This window comes from Sminthopsis crassicaudata, chromosome 3, assembly GCF_048593235.1.
Source record: "Sminthopsis crassicaudata isolate SCR6 chromosome 3, ASM4859323v1, whole genome shotgun sequence".
NCBI lineage: Eukaryota > Metazoa > Chordata > Mammalia > Dasyuromorphia > Dasyuridae > Sminthopsis > Sminthopsis crassicaudata.
This window is the reverse complement of record NC_133619.1, coordinates 512810309-512837401: the sequence shown is the minus strand read 5'-3', so window position 1 is coordinate 512837401 and position 27093 is coordinate 512810309. Positions and strand designations below refer to the sequence as shown.

The 27093-nt window shown below is 40.0% G+C and overlaps 1 protein-coding gene across 2 annotated transcripts in view; it reads right to left on the bottom strand.

The window, feature by feature from the left end:
- The window catches only part of SLCO2B1 (solute carrier organic anion transporter family member 2B1), an 83405-nt gene extending 64194 nt beyond the window's left edge, over positions 1-19211 (bottom strand). For both annotated transcript variants that reach the window (XM_074304076.1, XM_074304077.1), the window contains exon 1: positions 19074-19211. The gene's annotated coding sequence lies outside the window, so the exon portion shown is untranslated. The remainder of the gene's footprint in view (positions 1-19073) is intronic.
- Between the last annotated feature and the right edge of the window lie 7882 nt (positions 19212-27093).

Sequence of the window (27093 nt, the reverse complement as noted above, 5' to 3'; positions counted from 1 at the left end):
ACAAAAGAAAGAGGCTTGCTTATGAAATGACCAATCTGTCTCATGTACTGTTTCTAGCTGATCTTTCAATTAAGATTTTCTAAAACTCCCACTTTTGTCTGCTGTATTCTACCCAAGCCAGCTTCCAGCCTTTCTCTAAAATGGACATTCCATCTCGCACCCTGGTGGGATGCATGGCATGTTCTGCCCACTTCCTTCACACAAGGTCTTTCCTGTCCCTGGTCTCTCTTAGTCTGTTTGTTAGGACTCTCTCCTTCCACCAAACTACTTAGTGTGTATTTTATATAAACTCTGAAGCTTTTTCTAGTTCCAGGATTCTGTGATTCTAAGTTTGTAGCTAACTTTCCAAGTCTCTTCCACTTCATCCCACTGTTCTTCTGGACTTTATCCCCTTCCTCCTCCCCACTTCACGAATGAATAGCATCTCCCTTTAAATTGTTGCCTCTTGAAAGAGTCCTGCTTGAAGCCTTGGCAGCTGGGGAGGACCTGTTAGAGCCTGAACTCTGATGACAATATCCTAGTCTGAGAAGTTTCTTTCCATGTGCCTCCTAGCACTTCCAGAGGGAAGACACCAGAGCAAATCCTCAGAAAAGCTCAGATTTTAAAACTACAAGAAACTTTAAGAGACCATTTAATTTGACCCTTTCATTTTACAAGGAAAGAAATTGGACTCAGCTCAAACAGGGGAAATGACTGCCATAAAGTCACACAGGCAGGAAGAAGTAGCAGGTGTCCTGAATCCAAATCTAGTGCTTTGGGGGCTATTTCCAGGCATTTGGGTAAACTGAGGCAACCCTGTAACTAAGGAGACATCCCTTAGCTCCTTTGCTTTTTTCCCCTTTAACGTCCTGAATCACTGCATTCTGAGATGGCTAAAGGCCAGCCGGTCTGGAGGTAAGGGAGGGTGGTTGTACAACATGACCCCAGGCTTACATGGAGAGGCTTGGGAGTACTAGTATCATGGTCTCCCTGGAAAGCCCAGTGAACAGTCTAGGAAAGACTTCCTTAAGGCTCTAGCTGGAAACCCCTTGTGGTTGCTTCCTTTTTCCTGCTCCCTAAAAGACATCTCCTGCATTGTCCCTATTCCTCCTCACCTCCTGAACTCTCTCTCCTCCCAGAGTTCTCCTCATTCAGTTCCTCTCAAACTCCCACAAGAAATTCCCATGACTGGGATACACCTTCTCTAGGCATATTGTCTATTTTTTTCTCTCCACAAACTGTGGCACCCACTGGCACTGTGTCCCCATGGGCTCTGTCACTAACTTGCCATTCTATTTTTAGCATAACTTTCCTTTTCTGGGTCCCAGTTTTAGTCTCTGTAAAAATGAAGGGGTTAGAGTAAACGATCTCCCTAAAAACTGTCATTTCTGTAGCATTTGAGTTTTTACTAATACTTTCCTCATATCTCTGTGAGGTAGGTAGTGCATTATCCCCATTTTACAGAGGAGGGTCAGAGAGATTAAGTTACTTCTCCAGGCTCATACAACTAGCATGAGAGGTAGCATGGAGTAAAGAGAAAAGCATGTCAGGAGACAGGGGTTCAAAGTCTGCCTGACTTCTTCAAGTTATATGACTTTAAGTAAATCCCCTCCTTTACTAGGACTTGGTTTTTCATCTGTCTATTCAATTCAGTTTCTGCTTTCTGAGCATCTTCTACAGGCAGAGCATCACACTAAAACCAAGAGAGGGAAGCAAAGTTTAGGTAGATAAAAAGGTTTTTTTCCACAGAGAGTGTGGGAGGATGCAATACAAACACAGTTAACTCTAGTAATTGGCAAGGTGCTGTAAAGTCAGGGGTGAAAAATAAAGAGTTATAGGTGAGAGGCACCTGGAAACCTTAGAGTCTTAGACTTGAGGCAACTGTCCTGTACTGAAGGAAGAGAAGACTATGTTAGGAAGGGAATGGATCATCAACTAATCCAGAGAAATCAGGGATGACAAAGTGAACAACAAGCCAGGAACCAGCCAACATAGAGAGCATAGCTAAGTCCTGCTGCATAAAGAAGAAGCCTGTAGTGAAAGGAATACTAAAGTAAGGGGGTCTGAAGAACAGGGTTTGGATCCTGCACTTGCCACTTACTAGCTGTGTAACTCTGGGCAAGTTGTTTAACATTTCTCTGCCTGTTTCCTCAACAGTAAATGGAGATATAATAATAATAATACCTACTCACAGGAGGGAGTAAAGATCAAAAGAGATATTTGTAAAATACTTAACAGAGTGACTGGCACATAGTAAGCTCTTAATTTATATTTATTTCTTCCCTTCCTTTCTTCTTTCTTTTTTCCTCCTTTTTTCTTTCTTTCTCTTTCATTTTTTATTCTTTCATTCTTTTCCCTCTCTCTCTCCTTTCTTTCTTTTTTCTTTCCTCTTTCTTTCCCTCCCTCTGTTCCTTTCCCTTGCTTTCTTTTTTCTTTCTTTCCTTCCCTCCCTTCCTTTTTTCTTTCTTTTCTTTTCCTCTTTCCCTTCCTATTCTTCCTCCCTCCCTCCCATCCTTTCTTTTTTTCCTTCCTTCCCTTCTTTCCTCCCTTTCTCTCTCCTTCCCTCTTTCCTTCCTTCTCTCCCTCCTGTTTCTCCCTTCCTTCCTTCTTTGGAATTGTGTGAACCAAACTAGTTCCATATTGTGACTTAATTCTGGACTTAGCTCAGCTTTCAATTCAAAAAGTTCTGTAAGAAAACTTTTTTCAATTGTGGGAATTGGGAATTGTGGGAACTTTTTGTATTGTTTGAACCTATCACTGAATGATTGAGAAGCTGTACCACCTCTATCTGTTGCTTAGAAACCCTTAACTAAGATCTAGGTTATGCTGACCATAAACCTGGTCAGATCCAAAGACTGATAAAAAGAGTTTTTTTCACAATTGTACATCTCAAGAAGCCCATTATGTCTCATCTGAAAACTGTCTCTGTACTATTCAGTTATTGTTTTCATGTTCCTTTGATCCAATATAGATATTTGGAGAGAGTGGAACCTTCCCCCTCCCCCCACCCCAATTTCAGGGAATCACATCTGATAGCTCTCTCCTCAATTAAGAAAGACACTAATCTTTTTTTTCCAACTGGAAATCAGATTAATTAGTCTTGTGTATTTGGTTTTGTCAGGGTCAATGCTGTGTGTCCCAAAACAAGATCTTTCTATTTATTATTATCAGGACAAATGATTGTATCCATGCTGGAAACTTTGAGTGTGAAAGTGCCTTCCACCAATGCAGATCAACTTATCTGCTACTTTCAATCCTCAGAGAGTTGTTTGAGGTTACATGACTTTCCCATGACCACCCAACCAGTGAATGAGAGGCAGCATTTGGACATAGGGCTTCCTGATTTTAAAGGTGGTGCTCTACCTATTATGTCATGACATTTTTTATTCTTATAATCCTTAAAACACAAACTGGTTTTGACCTGGCACTATGTGCCCACCCATTGCCTTAGGTCAGTCGACACAGGGTATGAGGGCAGAAGTAGGAGGCAAATCCATGAAATTCATAGGACTCTGAGAGCTTGGGGTTCTTGGACCTAGACCACAAGCTAGTCATCAGGGACAAAGGAAAGGATGTGCTCTAATGGAGATGGGAAGAAAGGTGAGATCTGTGTTCAAATTCTAGAAGGCAGTTAGGTGGTTCAGTGGTTAAAGTACTGGGTCTGGAGTCAGGAGGACCCGAGTTCAAATCTGGCCTCAAGACACTAGCTGTGTGACCTTGGACAAGTTATCTATAAAATTATCTATAAAATGAGTTGGAGAAGGTAATCAAGCTACTTCAGTATTTTTGCAAAAAAAAAAAAAAAAATCGACAAACAGTATTGGGGTGCTATGGTTCAGAAGGTCACAAAGAGTCAGGCAGAACCGAATGATTGAATTACAATAAATATTAGACCAGGTGGCCTTTTGAGATCCTTTCTAGGTCTAAATAAAGCTCATGAACCTAAAAGCCAATGTGATCTGGGACAAGGCACTTCCCTTTCCTTCCCTATTGAGCCCTGGTTACCTCATCTGTAAAACCAGACACTGGTCTCTTCACATTAGGACTATCCATCCATTCCAAGTGAGCAACATCCCTTGCATCAGTTTCCTCCTTTCTCTCCCTCATCATACAAGTTTTTATTATCACCTTCTAGACTCTTGGTCATTTTTTTCTTGCAAAGCAATTGGGGTCACTAAATAAAGTTCAAACTTTTTTGTCTGACAATTAAGTTTCTCCACAGTTGGTGCCATTTTACCTTTTTAATCCCATCTGATATGAGCCCTCTCCACATACTTTATTCAGTGACTGAACTGGACAATGCTCCAGCTTCTGCACTGTCTCCCTGCATTTGCTTATTCAGTTCCTTTTGCCATTAGGATCCTCCCTCTTTTTCTTCATCTCTTTGATTCCCCTTCTTTGTTGAAGATCCAGTGGAGAAAATTTTGAGAAGCTTTCCATTATATCCCCCTGGTCAGCAACAACTTTCCCCCTCAGCCCTCAGAAACACTTTATTCACACCTCTTTAATGTACTTATCCTGTGACATATAATATTAATCATCTGTGTTATGCCTCCTCCCTTTCCCAATTGTAAGTTCCCTGAGGTCCTGGATACTCTGTCATCTAAATTACATATCTTTGCCATCCTAGAGCTCAGTGTTCTGTACACTAGGTGCTTACCAAAGGTTTTGAATGATTGTTCTATGTTCAGATCTAGCAATTCTATGTTCTATGATCTTTTAATTGTTTATGTTCTATATTCTAAGGGTTTTTTCAGACCCTTGTCCCTTTTAGCTCTAACAGTTTGTTTTCTGTATTCTAAGTGCCTTTTAATCTGACATTGTATATCTTATGTTGTAAGGGTCATTGTTCCTGTGAGCTCTGATAATTTGTGTTCTGTGTTCTAATGGTCTGTTCAACTCTTACATTCAATTTTCTAAAAATTGTACTAATGCAAACTGAAACAGGTGATAGTTATCTTCTTCTCAGCTTCCTCAAGTGACTGACCTCCTTTGTATCTAGGACCTTCTTTACTTTCTGCTTTTGACTATCCTCAAGTCTTCCTCTCAGTCTGGCTAACATGATAGCCAATTTCCATGAACCACTAATCTCAGCTTGGGTTAATTTGGATCTATAAATATTTATTGAGTACCTACTCTGTGTAATGGCTTGTGTTGGGTCAAGTTAATAAAGAGACAGAAAAAGATAGATCAATCTCTGACATTCAGGCACGTCACATTTGAGTAGAGGAAATGGCACATGCACACACACGAGCCAGCATACTGGATCTGGAGTTTTGTCTATGAAACTGTCACTTTGTGCAATCCAATTAGCCTCCTGAAGCTTCAGTTTCCTCATCTATAAAATGAGAATAGTATTTATCTATTGTCAAACTATTATACACAAATGTTCAGACAATCCAAAAATTGGTCCATCAAAACATATCTTGAAATTGAATGATAAAATGGACCCAGAATTGGACAGGAGGAAAAGACGATAGATTAAAGGCACTGGATTACAATGAAAAGGGTTTTGGAGCCTGAGGACTTCAGTGCGAATCCCACATCTGATGCTGACAACCTGTATGACTTTGAGCAAATGATGGAATCTCCAAAGGTCTCCTTGACTATTAAATGAAAGGATTGGACTAGATCACCTCTGAAGTCCCTTCTAGCTCTTGATTAAAAGATAACTCATGGCCAGTCTGCATGTGCCATTATTCTCTATGCACTATGAAGAGAACTAGAGGAAAACCCCTAGAATTTTGGGTAGAAATGTACATATCTCCTCTCTCCTCATAGGTCAGGCTCTAGTCTGTTCAGGGCAGGTAACATTGGCTGATTGAATATTTTGAGAAAGATCTCATTCACTCCCATGGATTTAATTATCTCCTCTCTACTAATGACTCAAAAATCCTTTTCCAGTCCCTCTCCCTCCCCTGAGTTCTAGTTCCCCATCTCCAATTTGCCTGCCAGACATCTGGAGGTCCCAAAACCACCTCAAACTCCACATGTTCAAAAACAAATTCATCATCTTCTCACTAAATCTTCCCCTCCTCCCAACTTCCCTATTTCTGTTAATGGCTACTGTTTTCCAAGTACCATAGAAAAGAAATTTCAGAGTCATCTTTTACTCTTCCCTCTTTCTCAGATTCAACATCTACTTAGTTGCAAAATCCACAATACCATTTATATCCAGCCCTTCCCCTAACATTCCCATTATATTACTTTAATGTAGACTCATCACTTCTTACCTAGACTAAGACTACTTGCCTCAACTCTTTTCTTTACCTCCAATTTCTTCTTTTCAATCTATCTTCCACAGGTGCTAGTTACCTAACTTCCCTGGGTCTCAGTTCCCACATTCGTAAAACGAAGGAGTTAGACTAAATGGCCTGTGAAGTCCCTTCCAACTCAATATCCATGACTGTATGACTGTCTTTGAGAAATTATACAATATTTTAAATGGTTGAAAACTCCTCCCTGAAACAAACTATTCTTCTTCCTGCCTTCTCCTATTTCCATATTTTTGCATTTCCCATCTTGAAGTTTAGACTTTGCTCTAATTTCAATCCTAATTCTATTCTCTTCTCATTTTAATTTTTTAAATTTTATTTATTTTAATTTATTTTTTTAATTTAATTTTTTTTTCTAAGTCTCAACTTAAAACCCCCTATACTATGGAATTTCTGATCTTCCCAGTTAGAAGGAACACCTACCTTCCCAAATGTTTCAGACCACTCTATGACAGCTTGGGATCACAAAATCTCTGAGCTTAAGGGACTGCAGTGGCCATATAGTTCAATTCATACACAAAAGGAATGTCCATGAACATATAAATGACATATGGTCATTTAGGCTCAACTTTGAGGACCTCAGATGAGTAGCAGCTCACTACCTCCTGAGGTTGCTCATTATACTTTTGTACAGCCCCAGTCATTGGGCATTTTCCTCTCATGTCAAGCTTAAGCTGGCCTATTTGCAGCTTGTACTATTGGCTCCTTTTTTTGCCCTCTAGAGCTAGGCTGAAAAAGCCTAATTTCTCTTCTGTGGGAAAACCTTCAAATAGATGAAGATCGCCATCATTTCCAAGGCTCAGCATAATAGATTTAAAGCTCTTTCAAAGTCATGTAATCCAACCACCTCATTCTAGAAGGCCAGAGAGGTTCAATAACTTGAACAAAATCATACAGGGAGTAATTGGCAAAACCAGCATTTGAACTCAGGCACCATGAATCCAAGTCTAGCATTCTTCTGCATGATTAAAAAAATTATTCTTTAGACTGCAAAGAAGAAAAAAGACTTTGAGTTAAAATCCAAGGAGGTAATAAGAAAGAAGTTAACTGCCATTGATAAAGTCATTGGACCTTGACAAATTACAAGCCTGGAAAAATTAATGAGTCTGCTTGCTGAACCACTGAGAATAGCTCCCCATCAAATAATAAAGAACAGGGCCTTGCAAAACTGAAAAGGGGAGAGCACTGTTTCAACTTCAAAAACAGGAAGAGTGGAACCTTTGTGAGCAGTGGGCTTGCCAGTGCAAATCCTTTTTCTTGTTTGTTTGTTTTTCCAGTAAATTTCTTAACCAAAATCTGTTCTTCCATGAAAATAATCTTGTCAGTTTCATTTGGATGAGGTCCTTGATCACTAGGTGGGGTTGGCAGAAAAAAAAAAACCTGAAGTACTGATTAGATTACTCCTGAGGCAAGCAGGGAAGGGCCCTGATGGAGATCAGCCCAATCTTACAGTCCCATCCCCAGTGGAGGTCTTGGGTAACCCCACCTTACTTATCAAACCCCCAAGGTTAAATTTTCTCTATAAATCTGTTCATGGCTCACACTATCTTTGCTGAACCTTTTTGGGGGTTAGCCCAAAAGCTTTCTGCATTATATTTATTTATTATTTATGCATTATCTTTCTCCTCCCCCTCCCCCCATCCCTTTTTCCTTACCCCATCCCTCTCATGCCTCATGATGTCTAACTATATGCTCTCCCAACTCTATTTCATATTTACTATTCCTAATGTCTATTGTCTCTCTTCATTTTATCTTCTAAATAAATGTCCATTTTGGCAAAGAGAATGACCCTAACATTTGGTGCTGGATCTCAGCACTTGATGTGCCTACATCAGATGTCATCATTTGAGGCTGAACCTCAAATGCATCAATTCTATGAAGCACATGATCGGTGTTTTGATTTTTTCTTCACTTTCAGTTTCTTTCACAGGTAGTTCACTATAAGCATGGTCTCTGGTTTCTTTACCATCCTGGTGGTCCTTTGGATATTCTCTAGCTTCCTAAACTGTGGCACCAAGAGCCAAGCAGAGTACTTCATTGTGATCTGATCAGGGCAGAGGACAGTTATTACCCATCAGTCCTAGACATTCTAACAGTCATAATCCAATGTGACATAATCTGTCACATCAGACCTCTGACTTATACTGCACTTATAATTCACTAACATTCCCAGATCTTTATAAAGATGAATGGTTGTCCAGCAAAACTTCCCCAGTCTTATACTGTGAAGATGATTTTTTGAACCTAAGTGTGGCTTTCCATTAATTTCTAATGCTTCATTTTATTAAATTCTTCTTCTCACTTAAACAAGTCATTAAGTCAGAAATTTCCCCTTTCATAACTCATACTTTGGGGGGAAGTTAATTTAAATGCTAAATTAGCTACCTAAATTGGCTAAATCCAAGAACCAGTTTAAACTCCTCCTGCATATATATTCAAAAGTCAGGCTTTGCCTCTGCTTAACTCTTTTAGAGACACTCAGAAGAGTTAGAGCTAGAAAAGACATTTGAACAGAGAATGTCAGAGTTGAAAGGAATACTATCAGGGATCTTCTACCTAGACTTCATGGCTGTAGAGGTGGTTTTCCATCACGTCCTTCATGACATCATTTAGGGATTTCTTGGCAAGGATACTGAAGGCATTTGCCATTTCCTTCTCTAGATCAATTTTATGAGAAAACGAAGGCAAATAAGGTTAAATGACTTGCCTAGCTAGCTTCACAGAGCTAGTGTTTGAAGCCACACTTGAACTCACAAAGAGGAATCCTCTTGTCTCCAAGCCTGGCATTGTGCCACCTACTTGCCCTTCTATCTAGACTTATCTACTTATTCTTTTTTTTTTTTGTCATGGAGACCTTTGGAAATCTAAAGAAGCCTATGAATACCTCAAATTGTGTTCTCTAAAAAATTTGTAAATGAGGGAAATGCAAAATTTTAGCTAGAGATTATTGAAAATAAAGATCTTGATGATGTTTTAGATATTTATCAGAGAAAGCCTGAAGCACTGATAGAATAATAAGACTCTCTGAGGCAAGCAGGGAAAAGCATTAGATGGGATCATCTCAGCCTTAAGTGAGCCTTTCCTTCTTAAGTAGGTCTCTAGTTCAAGTGGGCTTTTGATTAGTCTCATGCCAGGTGGTGGTCTCTAGAAACATCATCTTACGCAATTAGAAAGCCAAGTTACAATGCCAAACATCTAAGGTTATATTTTCTTTATAAAAAATCTGCTTGACCAGTAGATTCCATCCCCCCACCCCCCTTAACTCCTTCAAGGATTTAGCCCAATAAAATCTTTGTTCCTTGCTTTAGAGGTTTTTGCCTTACAAATTCTTTTGGGATGACTTCCAATATACCGGAAACCCCGATATACTTTTGGGATCTCATCCTGTAACCAACAATGTGACATTTTTTCCAGTTCCAGTTCAAGTATACTTGACTACAAACCATGGATTAAGAACTTTATGAATTAAACAAAGATCTTATCCAGTTGTGATTTTACTTAATTTGTAATTTCCAACTTTGACATTGCAGATTCCCATAATCCCATACCCAAAATAACTTGTCTCAAAATTAGATAGATAGAAGAATAGATGATAGATGGATAAATGTTGTTTGTCCTTCATTCTCAAAGAGGACCATGACATCATGGAAGTGGTAACATGACATGCCAGTGAATTGGATTTAAGTGAAAAAGGGCTTCACTCTCACTCTCTCCTCTGGGCCCATCTGGGACCAGTGTCCAGAAATAGATCATGATGGCCCTAGATGTAGTGGGACAGCTTGGACTTTTTAAGTCAGGATCTTTAATAGGTATCAGTTTGAGACTACTTAACCACTCATTCAATGATTAAGAAAGAAAAGAAAGAAAGAAAGAAAGAAAGAAAGAAAGAAAGAAAGAAAGAAAGAAAGAAAGGGAGGAAGGAAGGAAGAAAAGAAATGATGCAAAGAATAGCCTTTTTTAACCTAATACAAAAATAAATAAATAAATGAATAGATAACTAACTAAATAAAATGGAATCAAACTGGAAGGGGAAGATCCTGGGGTTTCTATGGGTTTGGTCTAGGACCCACTGGGTGGTCTCACAGGAAGAGATTTGGCCAATCAAATAGATGGATAGATAAATGGAGAAGTAAATAGCAGATGATAGATAAATGGACAAAGAATTAGCTCTAAAATAAGTTTCAAACTATACCAGTCCAAAACAGGATCATCATCCCAGTCATCTAGTTTCATCACCTCAACTTTTACAACTCACTCTTCACTTTATCTAATCAGTTAGTTGCCCATCTAGTCATTTGTATCTGCACATCTCTCTCATGGTCTCTTCTTTCCACTCACACAACCACTGCCCTAGTTCAAAAATTAATGTTTCATTACATTAAAATACCACAATTTGTCTAGCCACTCCCCAATTGATGGGCACCCACTTTGTTTCCAGGTAGCTTTTTTTTTTTTTAGACTACCACAAAAACACTGCTAAAAATATTTTTGTGCATGTGGGACCTTTCACTCTGTCTTTGACCTCTTTGTGGTATATGTCCTGTGGTGGTATTGCTGAGAGTGGACAGTTTAGCCTCTGTCAGACCACACATCCAACCATTTGCCAAGTACTGCCATTTATACCTCCACAGAATTTCTTCCACAATTCCTTCTCTTCACCCACAGGCACCTGAGTAAATCTTTCATCACTGCTCACTTGCACTATTTCAGAATTTTCTGGTTGGTCTTCCTGCCCCAAGGCTCTGATCATTCCAACCCCTCTCCCATACACAAAGTGATTTTCTTAAATCAAAGAACTGACTTTGTCACCCACCCAACTGTTTAAATTCCAGTGGCTCTCTGATAACCCAAAGAATCAAATAGAAACTTCTCTGTTGTGCATTTAAAGCACTTCAGGATCTGGCTCCACCAACTTTTTAAGCCTTATATGCTCTCTGGTCCAGCCAATTAGTCCTCCTATACAACCCTTCCATCTCCTAGCCTTTGCATTATCTGTTCCCTTTGTCTGCATTGCTTTATCTCATCTCCTCTACTTTTTAAAAGCTTCTGTTTCCTCCAAAACTCAACTTATGTACCAACTTGTATAGATAGGTACCCTTTCCTGCTGTCCTGATTTGCTAATGCTCAGCTTTCTTCCCATCACTTTATTATTAATTCTGTTTATATCTATGCACACAGGGGCAGCTAGGCCATAACATAGAGCACTACAAAGCCCTGGGCTCAAAGTCAGGAAGACCTGAATTTAAATTTTATCTCAGATACTTTCTAGTTGGGTGATTCAGAGCAAGTTACTTAATTTTACTTATCTTAGTTTTGATGTAATATAACTTCTAGGGGAGACAGCAATGATTTTGAAGCCCTCTGACCTAAGAGTGCTCTTGTTCTAACAACCTGTTTGTCAATAATTGTAGAAGTCCTCTGGCCCAGTTGTAATAATATTTTTTCCCTTAGATTTTAGGAAAGATATATTAGTGATATAATATTAATGATTTTGTCGTCAATGATTGTAAAGGTCTTCTGGCCTAGGATTGTGATCCTGACAGTCTCTGACCTGAGAGTGCTCTTGTTCTAACACTCTCTCTGTCAATGATTTCAAAGCCTTCTGGCCTTGGAATAGTCCTACAAACATTGTTGATTATCAGATAGATATTCTGTTGGTCAGTGATAACCAAGTTCCTGCTACAATAGTAAATAGACAACCCCTCAAATCTACTTGTAAGCCACAAAATTAGCAAATAAGTAACATGAAGCTTTGATCCAACTCTCCTTTCTCAAGATTCCTGGCTAATCTCTTCTGGAGTTTAACCCACTGGAGTTGGTGTTATAATTACAATAAAACATTACCCCTTAACTTGGAATGGGTTCAAGCCTGCAGATTCTTAAGACCGCTCACAACACCAGTCTGTGACTCCAAACTTTTGGGGTCCCCTTCCCATCCTCAACAGTTTCCTCAGTTGTAAAATGGGGATAATAATATCACCTACTTCACTGATTTGTGATGAGGAAGTGAGATAATTGTAAAGTGCTTTGGACAATGCTAAGCACACAGTAGGCATTTCATAAATGCTTAAATGCTTATTTCCTTTCTCCTTTTTCCTCTTCCTTTCCTTTCTTTCTTTTCTTTCCTTTCTTCCTTCCTTTCTTCCATTATTACAAGTTGCGTGAGAGCAGGGAATTTCACTTTTGCTTTTATATCCCCAGCATAAAGCTATAACATAGTAGGTGCTTAAATGCTTATGGATTGTTTTTTGCTTAACATTTCATATTTCTATAATGTTTTACAACTTAGAAAGCATTTCCTGAATATTAACTTTGTGATAGATAAGGCAAGTTTTTTTCCCCTTTACAAATTATTTATAGATTTATTGTTCCATGAAGTGGAAGTGACCTGCATGAAATCATATAGCAGGTCCGTGACAGGGCTAAAACTCTCCTGAATGCAAGCCCATCCCTTTCCACTAAAAGGAACCCCAAAGTTTGGAGCAAGCCCAAAGCTCATCTACTCCCTCCCTTACACAAAAGGCCTCAGCTGGGGGTGGGGAGAGGGGGGGTGGGTGAGTAAGAGTAAGGGGGAGGCCTGGAAACTCTGTCCATTCTACGCAGTTGTTAGGAGAAAGGAAACAGGGCTGGGGACCTCAAGGAAGTTTCTTTTTAGTGGACCCACTGGGTGGTCTCACAGGAAGAGCAATGACCTCACTGAAGTCCTGCTGTCCTGTTGTTTCCAGCTGTTGCTACTTGGCCTGGAGTGGCCTTGGCAGATTGGGAGGGGGGGCTCTGCAGAGAAATCACACATTTTTGGTAGTTTCCAGGGAAGGTCCCTGGGGTAAGAGGGAATTTTTACTCCTCTGAACCCCATTCCAGGCTTAGCCACCCCCTGACTGACCCATGCTAACAGTTTCCATCCATAAAACACAACCGACATGAGAACTGAGAGAAGAGTAGAGAGAAGAATTCTGTCTTCTAACTTTGGGGAATTTTAGATTATTTTATCTTCTACTTGTTTTTAAGGATTCCTTTGGGGCTTACTCTAGGGAACTGATGTGTAAAGCTCAGAGCTTCACACATTAGACTCAATCCATGCTCAATCCTTAGAAGATTTAACCTAGACTCATAAGATGAATCTTCTTAGGGCCCTGATAAATGAAAGCACTCGATGTTTTTCTCCTTTTGGGGAATTCCATGTTTATTGATTTTGTGATTTCTTTTGTTAACAGGTTAAGGAATAGTCTTTCTTTCTAGGACTTATTGAGTCTGCCTCCATACTATCTCTTGAATCTGTTGCCTTCTCTCTCACACAGCCCCATCTTGGTTAAGGCCCCCATCTCTTCTCATCTGTACTATAGAAATGGTATCCTAATTGGTCTCTCTGCTTTAAACCTTTCCCAAATTAAATCCATCCTGTGAAAAATGAAATTCCTAAAACACGAATCTGACCATGTCATTCTCCTGATCAAAATTTTCAGTGGCTCCTATCTCTTCTACCATCTTTCTTCTCTCCATTCACACAACCACTGCCATAGTTCAAGAATTAATATTCCATTACATTAAAATACCACAATTTGAACAGCTTCTCCCCAATTAATGGGCACCCACTTTATTTCCAGGTAGTTTTTTTTAAACACCTCTAAAAACAATTCTGTGCATATGGGACCTTTCCCTCTGCTTTTGACCTCTTTGTGGTATTGCTGAGAGTGGACAGTTTAGCCTCTGTCAGACCACACATCCAACCATTTGCCAAGTATTGCCATTTCTACCTCCACAGAATCTCTCTTCCACAATTCCTTCTCTCCACCCTACAAACTCTTCTGTCCAGCATTGAAAATCTTTCACCATTTGGGTCCTGACTTCTTTCCTAAGCTTATTATACACTCTTGCTTTTCTTTTACTCTCCAATCTGATTAAACTGGTCTCTTTACCCCGTTGTCTACATTCATGCCTCTGCAGATTGAGGCTTGATATGAGGCTTTCCCATAGAAAGCCATAGTTCTACCCATTCTTCCCTCATCTCTGAATCCAACTCTTCCTTTAAGGACAGTTTAGCTCAAGTCCAAGAAGTCAGGAAGGAAGGAAATAAATTTTATTTAGTACCTACTGTGTTCCAGGCACTGTATAAGCACTTTATATTAACTCAGTTGGTTTCCACAATGGTGAGGTAGGTACTATTATTATCTTCATTTTACAGGTGAGGAAACTGAGGCAGACAATTAATGGCTCACCCAAGGTCAGACAACTGTTATTTGAAGTCACCATCCACTGTAGGGCTTTATTTATTTTTAACTACCTAGCTGTGGAGTTATGAAAAGAAAGTGCTAGGAGGGAACTTAGAGATAGTTCAGGTCAACTCTGTGGTCAGTCAATATTTATTAAACATTTTGTGCTGGCCAACGTGCTGTGCACGTTGCAAGAAACTTAACCCCAGAAAGAAGCAATTTGCTCAACAAAGCCACAGCAGAACCAAGACACCATCTGTCTCAATGTTCCTCCTACACTTTTTCTAGCAGGAAAAAACTTGTCTGACTGTACCAGCCCACAGGGCTGATCTCTTAAATCACTCCCTGTATCTACAGCCTGAGCCCTCCCAATCCCACCCTCACTCAAAGTCCTGCCATGCGTCTCCTTCCAGGGAATTCCAGAATGTCACATTTGGAAGAGCCCTTAAAGATGAGAGGATCCCAGGAATATCAAGAGAGAAGGAGCCTTAGGATTCATTCAGTCCAGCTGTGGAAACTGAGACCCAAGAGAGATGAAGTCACTTTTGCCTTTTCCCCCACCACTTTTAGCTTCCTTTTTTGTAGATTGTCTTCCTCTATTCATTTGTAAACTCTCTGAGGGTAAGAACCTTTTTCTTCCTTGGATTTGTATGGCATAGGGCTTGGCACAAAGTAGGTACTTAACAAAAATGTTAACTGACTGACCCAGATCACCTGAATCTGTCCCCTGAACCACAAATGACAGAGATGGAAGATTAGAGGTATCCACTTCACAGTGGCCCTCTTATACTCCCGGATGCATCCAACCAGATTAAAATATAATTGAGAAATGTTTAAAAAAACAAATAAAAATATAATACATTTGTTGTTATTCAGTCTCTTTATGGCTTCTTTGGGATTTTCTTGGCCAAAATGCTGGAGTGGTTTGTTATTTCCTTCTCCAGGTCCTTTTATAGATGAGGAAACTGAGGCAAACAGGATGAAGTGACTTGCCCCAGGTCACACAGCTAGTAAGCCTCTGAGGACAGATTCAAACTTGGGTCCTTTTGGCTCTTGGTCCAGTGCTCTAGCCACTGTACCACTTAGCTGCCTTCAATACAACATAGAAAATATTAATTTGTGGTTTTCAAAGTCGTAGAATATAGATAAAAGGCTTTCTAATATTACAATGCTAGCTATCTTTATTATTAATCTCTCAAGGAAGGAGACAGAGTTGGAATTATTTTACCCAGTTTACAGAGGAGAAAACAGACCTGGAGGGGCATTCATCCCAGATCACACATTGAGCCAGTGACAGAGCTGTGATTAGAAGCCATGCTAACAACAGCTCAGCTACAGAGCAACAGATGCTATTAAGGTACCAGGCCTGTCCTGGGAGTTTACAAGGTAATTTCCTACAGAACATTTCATTTGATCCTTCATGAGAAGCAGAATAAGTGTTATTATTATCATTTTTATTTTATAGAAAATTAAGGCTCAGAGATTTGCAATCTGTCTGAGGATACCCAGCTGGTTAGTAACAGAACTGAGATTTGAACCCTAGGTCACCTAACTCCTAAAGAGGCCAAAGCTCTTTCGACTTTATAGCAAGTTGCCTGTAAATGTGGTAGACTCATAATATGCTCCCTTGTGTATGGCTTCGGGGAAGCATCTGAGCCTGAATCAGAAAGGGCCAAGACTGAGAGGAAGTGCTTCTCCCATGTGGGACATTTCTGCTGGGCTGATGGCTCTTTTTGTCTATGAGAGGAGAATCTGACCTTAGCGCTGGGCTTGGGAAGAGAGAAACACCAGGTGTCTGAACTGAAGAAAAGGGGGCCATAGCCAGGAAGAGGAGAATGGGAAAAACTCATTAACCAAGCATTTCCTGAGTCCCAATCGTATTCAGGGTTGGGAGTTGGGATATTAGGGGTGGGGTGGGAAGAAGGGGAGAAAAGCCAAAACACTGACCCCAAGAGCTGCTCATCTGGAGATGAGACACAACATAGTCATAATACCAGGCAGAAGGTGTATAATAAGGGAGGGATAGACTTAGGGATGGGAATGAAAGATCTCAGAACTGGAAGGCATTAATACCTAATATTAGGGTTTATGTAGAGCTTTATGGTCTGCAAAATAATTTTTTAATAATAGCTGTTAATTTTCAAAATACATTTAAAGACAATTTTCTACATTCACTTTTGCAAAACTTTATGTTCCAATTTTTTGCCTCCTTCCCTCCCTCCCCGTAAACAGTAGATAATCCAATATAAGTTAAACATGTCAACAAAACATTTTAATAATATTATTTCATTGATACCTAATATTAGTGTTTGTATAAAACTTTATGGTTTCCAAAACATTTTTAAAATGTCATTGATATATCACAATTATTATCCCCATTTTACAGATGAGGAAATTGGGGCAGAGAGGTTAAATGACTTTCATAAGGAAAGGTCCCATGGCTGGTATCTGAATTCAGGTCTTTCTAGTTCTAGGTCCAGCACTCCCATTATTGTGTCACTTAACTGTATGTGTACTTGAGCATGGATCCCCTGTACAGTGTGTCTTCAAATTAGTCAATCAGCCCTGTCTGCAGACCTGCAGTCATGGGAGACTAATTATCTTTCTCTTTCACCTCCTCCCTAGGCAGATAATTCCAGTTTTAGAGATCTCCATTCTGATGGTGAAGCAGGTAAAGCCCTAGACCTGGAGTCAGAAAGAGTTCAAATCTAACATCAAACACTTATTAGGACAAGTCATTTAACTGTTTGCCTCAGTTTCTTTATCTGTAAAATGAGCTGAAGAAGAAAATGACAAAACACTCCAGGGTTTTTCCCAAGAAAACTCCAAATGGGGTCACCAAGAACTCCTACAGAACAACCAACAACAATCATGAGAAAGTGCTTCTTTACAAAGTGTGGAGTTTGTACCTGCAACTTTTCCCCCATCGTGCCTAATCATGTCTCCTGGGGCTGGTCAGACAAACCTGTTTCCTTTGCCTCTGAAGAAATAGGTGTGATAGCGATGATGACATCGGACAAGTAGATATCACTACAACATTTCCATTCCTTATCTCAGTTGCTACTCACAGCACACCTGTGAGATAGGTACTATACTAGGAGCATCATGAGACTCCTTGTACAGACGCAGAGAACGCAGGTCTCTGAGGGGATCTTTGACTTGCCCTGGCTGACACAGCCTTCATACAGTGAAGACTTAGTATGTCCTCTGTATGTCTTTTATTCTCTGGGCTCAAATAGCTCCATTTCTGTCAACTGATTAAGGGAGGAAAATGAACCTCTGTTTACCTGAGATCATTAGGGGACAATCTCAGATTCTACTTGTGATATGGGCATGTCCTTCACCCCATCTGGGACTCATTTGTAAAATATAATTTCTAAGCTTCCTTCTGGCTTTGAATCCTATGCTCTCTGACCAGTGGGTCAAATGAGAAATTTCAATTGTAGTTCTGTTACTAACTGTATGTCTTCGGAGAAATCATTTTCTAGCTCTTAGTCTCAATTTGTTCTTTTGTAAAATGAGAATAATCCCTGCACTTGTGCAAGCTTATTATGGCTACCACTATTATTAATAGAGACCTAAAGACCTCTGGAGAGGAAAGGTGCACGGGTCTCTGTCCCCCAACTTCTCCTGCCCTCCATCCCTGCAAAGTCTCTGCTTGGGTCTCGCTTGAGTTTCTCTTGCTGCAGTTTAAAATCGGATTTTCCAACTCTGGTTTTCTCACTTTCTTTTTTTACTGGCCCTGCAAGACTACAAATTCTGGGCAGAAAGCCCTTTCCCTCTAGCTCTGAGAGGCAAGTTGAGCCCTGCCCTCGCCAAACGGCGTGGTGGAGGCTGGCGCCTAGCCAGGCACTAAATTCAGGGATATAACCTCAAGGTTGACTGCTTGGTTACCTAGGCCAGAGATTATTTTCACTTTCTGAGAAGTCTTTGTTCCCGGGCTATCCACCCTCCCCACGAGGCTCCACCCAGGCTCTCCCTTCCCCTCCCCTTTCCCCAAGAAACCAAGAAGCAGTAACCTCTGAATTTTCACTCACGACATCCCACAATTTTTCTCTTTACGCCTCCTGGTTCATTCTGTTCCCTCCCCTAATCTCTGGCTCTCTGCTTCTGTCTCTGTCTCTCTCCCTCCCCGTTTCTATCTCTCTTTATGCTGTCGGGGAAACAGCACTAAATTTAGGGACTCAGGAGGTTGGCAAATCACTCCCCCTTTCTAAGCCTCCGTTTCCCCCTTTTGTTAAAATGCACTGGCCGCTTCACTACATTTTGACAAAAGTACTCTAGAGAGGCAATTCTCTCCTCTTTTACACTCCTGCCTATCACTGTCCTGCTTTTAGCCCATTTCTGGTTTTCCTCCGAATCTTTGTTTCTATCTCCGTGTCTCTTCTGTCCCTGTCTCTGTCTTTTCTGTGTTAAGGGGACGGCTCATAGAGAAGCAGGGGTCGCTGCCTAAGATCCTTCCCACCTCCCTCTCAGTGCCCGCTTCCCACCTCCCTCCATACTCTTGCCATCGGCTTCCCATCCGGTGCCCTCACTCTCCCGAGCTCCCCCAGGGACCCCACCTCCAGCCACCCAGATCCTGCATCTTCCCCTCTCTTTCAACACTTACCAGAGCTTCGTCCTATGCTGTTGGCGCTGACCTGAACCTGTTAGGCTCTCTGGGGCTACTTCTAGGGGAAAGCGCTTCCCATTTACTTTACCACCTTTGTAAAGTCAAAACTTGTGTGAAGGAAAGTGAAATGCTAATGGTGGGATTTCAGGCACTGAGATAAAAGTCTGTGGAATCTTCCAAAGGCTGACAGGCATCTGGGCGCTCCCTCCCCGTTAGTAGGAGCAACCTTGCTCAGTCTCACTTGTTCACTCTTTTTCACTACTCTCCGTTTCTTCTGCACTGTTGCCTGTCTCTCAGGGTTATCTCCTTCTCCTTATGGGTCTTTCTGTGGGACGTCTCTCCTTCCTCCTCTCCTCCTTTGCTGTTTCTGAGTTTACCTCTGCTTAAATTTGTGCTTCTCCTCTCATGCCCCTCTCCTAGTCTCTGGCTGGGACACTCTAGCCGCGCAGTGGAGAAGGCGGGCTTGGGGTTGGGATGGTCCCGTAGAGCATCGGCCACGCCCCTCGGGCTGGCTCTCTCTACTCCAGCTCCCTTAGGCTTCTTCTCCAGCTCTCTGTCCCCTCTCCTAGAATTAGGCAATGGAGAGGCTGACCCTGGGATCACATCTCGAGGGAGTGCGATAGTCCATCAGTGGGAGGCCAGATGAGATTAGAAAGTGCAGATACTTCTGCTTAAATAGGATCGAGAGTCTGGATATCAAGTTCTTCTTTAATCCTGAGAAAGTACCTCTTCCGTGTCCTTTTCACTAAGCCAAAATCTTCCTCACCAAGCCCTTATCTTCACTTTGAAATTACTGAACCCCACCCACACACTCCATTTTCATAGCCGAGACATTATTTTCATTGATCTCCCTTTGCGCTACCTGGCCGACATCCTGCTTCCCGAGACCCCCCACCATTGCCCTCACAGATATCCCATGCCTTCCAGTGAGCCCCCATCCCTGACTGAAGGATATCACTTAGTGCCCACCATCATTCCCACATTGGATTCTGAATCCCAATCTGAAGCTGAGTTCCATTCCCGTTATTGAGCCTTTAGTCTCTGTGGAAAGTTCATGTCTCTCACTTGCTTCGCATCTCTTCACTGCACCTCAACCCTTTTATTCAATGCTTATTTTTAACATTGTGTCCCTATCCCATCACTGATACCTCATAAAATTTACCAATCCTGGATCCCCTCCAAGAGTTCTTTTGTTCTTATTGGGGATATCACCCTTCTCTTTAAAACTCCCTCCTTTTTCCGAATTCTCATTTTCTTAATAAATCTCCATCCTTTCATTCCCGTTCTTTAACCCTCATTCTCCTTACTAGGACCCCTTCTTATCTACTGATCCTAATTTCCCACTTAGTCCTAATCTCTTCACTGAAACTACATCCCTACCATCAAACCATCAGCCCACTCAATGTGGATTTATTCCTCTACGACCTCTTCCTCTCCAGGAGTCTCTATCTCCTCACTAAGTTTCCATATTACTGGACTCCCATCTTGTCATTGAGCTGATGTTCTTTTCCTTTATCTTCTGTTGTATCACTTTGCTATCCTCCTTCTGAGTTCCATTCCTCTCAGTGAATCCCAAATCCTCACAAATCTGTTTGAATAGGCTCACAGATCACTGAATCACCCTTCTCCTCAGTTATCTGTAACACAGCTTCTTAAAGTTTTTACACTCATGACCCTTTTTTGCTAAAGAAATATAAGCATATAAAGTAGATCTACAAATCAAGCAAAGAAATTTTTACACCACCCAGGTATATAAGTATATAAAATAGATATTCAAATCAAACATTATAATAAATGATAGAGAAATTTATTTTAAAACACTTCTTTGACATACATATAATTTTATCATTTATTAAAAATCCTTTATTAAGACCCTTTATCGAGCCCCCATACTTTCACCAAGGTTCTATTCATCCCTTACTTATCCCATATTCCATCATCCTTATACTGAGTCACCATACTCTATCCTAAACCTACATTTATTTGATGTATCAATAAACTGGTACATAAGGGAAGAAGGATTTACTTAGCACAGAACCTGGAACATGGCAGACACTTAATAAATATTTATTGACTGGATGAATAACTATCTCAAGATTATATGCCAAGTAGGAGCCTGAATCAAATCTGAATTGGCAAAGGTCTTACACTAGGTCCTAAATCTTAGCCACAGATATGTCTCTATCATGTGTAACTTTGAGTATGTTAGTTCTCTCTCTAGGCTTTACTTTTACCACCTGTAAAACAAGACAGTTGAATTAAATGATATATCTGGGGAATCCTAGAACTGGAATAAGATTGACTACAGCCTCTTCATTTTATAAAGCTCTTCTGTAAGGACAAGAGTAACATCTGGTCAGTATTTAGAAGAGTGAATATGCAACCCTAGAAGATAAAACATAAAAGTATTATCATATATCATCATATTGTTGTTCAGTCATTGCAGTCGTGTCTGACTCTTCAAGATTCCTTTTGGAGCTTTCTTGACAAAGTTGCTAGAGTGGTTTGGCATTTCCTTCTCCAGCTCATTTTACAGATGAGGAAACTGAGGAAAATAGAATTAAGTGATTTGCCCAGGGTCACACAGCTATTAAGTGTCTAAGACCAGATTTGAACTCAGGAAGATGAGTCTTTCTGGCTCTAGGCCCAGCGCTCTGTGCATTATGGCACTAACTGTCACATTTTACTTCTCTATTATCTCATCTTACAGAGGAGACAATTGAGAATTCCAAACCAAAAAGATCCTGAGAAATCATTTTATCCAATTCCTTCATTTTGCATATGGGAATAGAAAAACAAAAACAAACCAACAACTGAGGTTTGGGACAGCTAAAAGGTACAGTGGTGAGAGCTATGTCAACAATGCATACCCTGCTTATCTGGGATCTAGTCCTCGTTGTAAGGGCAGTGAAAGTAACGCATACAATGGTGGGAAAAGAGAGTCAGGGAGCAAGTGGAGGAACAAGAGATGAAGGTCTAGAGACTGATTGTTGACAATTCTAAACAGCACCATCAGCACCTTTACTCTCCCTTCTGCTTCTGGCAAGGAGGAAGAAACCCAAAATAAACCCAGCTCAAAACCAACACAGAGGAGCATGTGATGGCTAAGACCAGAGGCTTCAAGACTCACCCCCACATTCAGTCCTCTCCACCCCATTTCATCTAGAACATGGTATGAGGGAGGCTCTCCCTCCTCATCTCCACCTGCTACTTTCCCTGGCTTACAAGTCCCAACTAAGAAGCTATCTTCTACAGGAAATCCCTAATTCCCTTTCATGCTAACGTCTTCCTTCTGTGGAGTATTTTCAAATGATCCTATTGTGTACATAGTTGTTTCTCCCATGAGATTGTGATCTGCTTGAAAGCAGAGATTATCTTTTACTGTTTTTTGTATCACTAGGGCTTAGCATGGTGACTGGCACATAGCAGGGGTGAATAAGCCTTTATATAGTATCTACTATGTCCCAGACACTATGGAGAGTGAGTTTTTATAAATATTATGTCATTTGATTCTCACAACAGTAAGGTAGATTATTCTATCCATTTTTCAGATAAGAAAACTGAGGCAAATTGAGTGTAAGTGATTTGTGAAGGGTCACACAACCAATAAATATCTGAATCCTGATTTGAACTCAGGTCTTTCTGATTCCAGCCCAATATGATACACAGGAGATAGTCCTTGACTCAGGGTAAAGGAACCTTCATTCTACTTTCCTAGAATAATTTCCATTTTACATAGGAAAAGATTGAGGCCCAGACACCAGAACTGCTTCGTGGTGGAGAGACAACAAAATGTTTCTATTTTACATGCTTCAGTTTCCTCCTCTGTAAAATGAAGGAGTTGGACTAGATGTTGTCCAGAGTCTTGGTGACTCTGAATAGCCTTAAACCAGAAGAGGAAAACCGTGATTTTGGGTCTTTATATCATAGGGGAGATTAAAGTTCCCTGATCTCAGGAAACTAAAGAATCAATAATGTATATGAATTGAACACTTTTAAGGGTTACAAATCACTTTTATATAGATTATCTCACTAGATTCTCATGACAGTTCTTTACAGATGCATATATTGATATCCAGGTTCATAGGAATAGAAGCTTAAAGCTAGCTAGAAAAAACCTTAGGTGACATCTAGCCTGAAGATGAAGTTCCCCTCTTAGTCAGATTTTGTGATTTAATCAAAGTCACACAGATAGTAAAACAAAATAAAACAAAACAAAAAATCTAGAAGAAGCAAGATTCAAACTCACATCCTCTGATTTTCAAGCCAGTTTCCTGCCCCACACTATGCCCTCTCCCAAAGGCGCTGTCCATGATTACATGGATATTAGATGGCAGGGATTAGAACTCAATCTCTCCTGATTCTGAGCCAGGAGTGCTCCATCCACGGAAACATGCTGACTGGAAGGAGAAGGGAAGAAGAACAGCGGAGGGGACACTCTTTGGGGGAATCATCTGATCATTTTACAGAGGAGCAAACAGGCTTACAGAGGAGATGGGACTTATCTAAGGTCACACATGTCAGTAGCAGAGTTGAATCCAGGTCTTCTTACTCCTCCAACTTAGATTTCTTTCTGCTGGAGTATTCCACCCCTCCCCCCATAAAACATTGTTCTCAAAGTGACTTTGCACACCACCTAGTCCTATCTTCTCATTTTTTTAAAAAAGGAAGCAAAGATATGGGAAGGGATTTCTTCATTTTCCAGCTATGTAGGTTTTCACAAGTCACTTTCTTTTCCAAGCTTCAGACTCCTCATCTGTAAAATGGAGATAATATTATCTGCCTTATCCCCTCTCTTCCTTTCTTTATTTTAGCCCAGGTCACTCCCAAAGAGCAAGGGTTTGACTAGTAATAAAACTTTCTGCCAATGACATTCCTGTGTTCAGGACTTTCTCCTCTGGGAACCTTATCTTGTGCTCTTTTCACTTTTCTCCAAAGTGCTTCCCACTGTCCCCACCCCCACCTCCAGGATGTTGCTGCCAGCTGGTTAATGTGAAGAAAGCATTTCCTCCCATTCCTGGAAATGGCCAGTGGAAGTTGCTCAGTTTCCACACAAGAGGAGGTGAAAGGTCTGTAGGAATAAATCTCCACTTCAGGTTATTGAGAAGATTGGCATGTTCCTAGAAAGAATTGAAGCAATAAGTCAAGGAAAGAAACAGGAAAGAAAAAGAATCTGAAGAGGCAAAGATTCTATTATCAGGGAAGAAGAAGAAGAAGAAGAAGAAGAAGAAGAAGAAGAAGAAGAAGAAGAAGAAGAAGAAGAAGAAGAAGAAGAAGAAGAAGAAGAAGAAGAAGAAGAAGAAGAAGAAGAAGAAGAAGAAGAAGAAGAAGAAGAAGAAGAAGAAGAAGAAGAAGAAGAAGAAGAAGAAGAAGAAGAAGAAGAAGAAGAAGAAGAAGAAGGAGAAGGAGAAGGAGAAGAAGAAGAAGAAGAAGAAGAAGAAGAAGAAGAAGAAGAAGAAGGTGGGGGAGGAGGAGGAGGAGGAGGAGGAGGAGGAGAAGGAGGAGGAGGAGGAGGAGGAGGAGAAGAAAAGAAGAAGAAGAAGAAGAAGAAGAAGAAGAAGAAGAAGAAGAAGAAGAAGAAGAAGAAGAAGAAGAAGAAGAAGAAGAAGAAGAAGAAGAAGAAGAAGAAGAAGAAGAAGAAGGAGAAGAAGGAGAAGGAGAAGGAGAAGAAGGAGAAAGGAGGAGGAGAAAGAAGTAGTAGTAATAGTAGTAGTTGTTGTTGTAATAGTAGCAGCAGCCAGCATGGAGTAAGGCTTTAAGATCTTTAAAAATACATTACATATGTTTTCTTATTTTGATTTTCATAACAACTGAGGAGGGAGATGCTAGTATTATTTTCATTTTATAAATAAGAAAATTAAGATTGAAAAAGCTTCTCAGTGTCATAAAACTAGTAAGCATGAGAGAGGATTTGAACATAGGTCTTCCCAGCTGTAGGTTCAGTGATCTAACTATTGCATCACCTGACTACCTAGGAAACAAATTGTTTTATTCCCAGGGATGATGATGAGGATCTATAGGTACCATCAGGAGACATCATTTATTAATGGTCAAAGAGAAAAAAGAGAAGTGTAGCCATGTCTATGTGACATAAACAATAGATAGCTCTTACCTCCCAATCCCTCAACATGCAGATCCAGGAAATGAGAGACTAATGACCACTGCCTACTCTTGAAGAGAGAATAAAGGATATCATCAGAAATCATTGTTAGGGATGTTAAAGTCCAGGACAAGAAACTGAAGACTTAAAGTTGCACTTGATGTTTAAAACTCTACTGCTAACAGAAAATAGGAGCATCTGAAGAGAAAGGAAGCTTTGGGAAATGAGCAGCCAGTTTAAAAATATAGTGTCTAGGGATGGTATTTGGACTTCAGGACCATGATTTATATGTATATGAATGAAAAGACTCTTAGCCAGGGATAGTATGCACCTATAGAAAACAAGGGAAAATATATTTTCTTGGAATTTTGTAAATTGTATTGATTCATTTAATTAAAAGAAGGGAAGGGCAGGGAGAGAACCTCCCATATACTTGTCAAGCCATGTTCTATTGTGACACTTAGCATTTGTAGTAGTGATGACTGGTAATTTAAAAGAGAACTGAAAAAAAGAGTCAACCCATCATTTTCAATATCTATATACAAGTACTAACAAGAAATAAAAAGGATAAATTGAATATCTTAACAATCAAGAACTCTTTGGATGGGACATGACTATGATTGGACTATGGATCTGTTTTCAGAAGGTCCAGAATAGGTATAAGTGGGTGTAGTGTAGCATTGTACATTAAAATTGTATGGTCATGTAAAAAAATTAAAAACTCAAATGGTAGACACATGGTGATGAATGTTTATGGTTGAAAGTCAATGGATGCAGAAAAAGCATTTGATAAAATCCAACATCCATTCCTACTAAAAACGCTTGAGAGTATAGGAATAAATGGACTATTCCTTAAAATAATAAGGAGCATATATTTAAAACCTTCAGTAAATATCATATGTAATGGTAATAAACTAGAACCTTTCCCTGTAAGATCAGGAGTGAAACAAGGTTGCCCACTATCACCATTACTATTCAATATAGTACTAGAAACTCTAGCCTCGGCAATAAGAGATGAGAAAGAGATTCAAGAAATTAGAGTAGGAAATGAGGAAATCAAATTATCACTCTTTGCAGATGACATGATGGTATACTTAGAGAACCCCAAAGACTCCGCTAAAAAGCTATTAGAAATAATTCAGAATTTTAGCAAAGTCGCAGGATACAAAATAAATCCACATAAATCCTCAGGATTTTTATACATTACCAACACAATCCAACAGCAAGAGATACAAAGAGAAATTCCATTCAAAATAACAGTCGATAGTATAAAGTATTTGGAAATATATCTACCAAAGGAGAGTCAGGAATTATATGAGCAAAATTACAAAACACTTACCACAAAAATAAAGTCAGATTTAAATAATTGGAAAGACATTCAGTGTTCTTGGATAGGCCGAGCGAATATAATAAAGATGACAATACTCCCCAAACTAATCTATTTATTTAGTGCTATACCAATCAGACTCCCAAGAAACTATTTTAATGACCTAGAAAAAATAACAACAAAATTCATATAGAAGAATAAAAGGTCGAGAATTGCAAGGGAACTAATGAAAAAAAAAGTCAGAGGAAGGTGGTCTAAGTGTACCTGATTTAAAGCTATATTATAAAGCAACAGTCACCAAAACCATTTGGTATTGGCTAAGAAATAGACTAGTTGATCAGTGGCATAGGTTAGGTTCACAGAGCAAGATAGTGAATAAAAATAGCAATCTAATGTTTGACAAACCCAAAGATCCCAAATTTTGGGATAAGAATTCATTATTTGATAAAAACTGCTGGGAAAACTGGAAATTAGTATGGCAGAAACTAGGCATGGACCCACATTTAACACCACATACTAAGATTAGATCAAAATAGGTCCAAGATTTAGGCATAAAGAACGAAATCATAAATAAATTGGAGGAACATGGG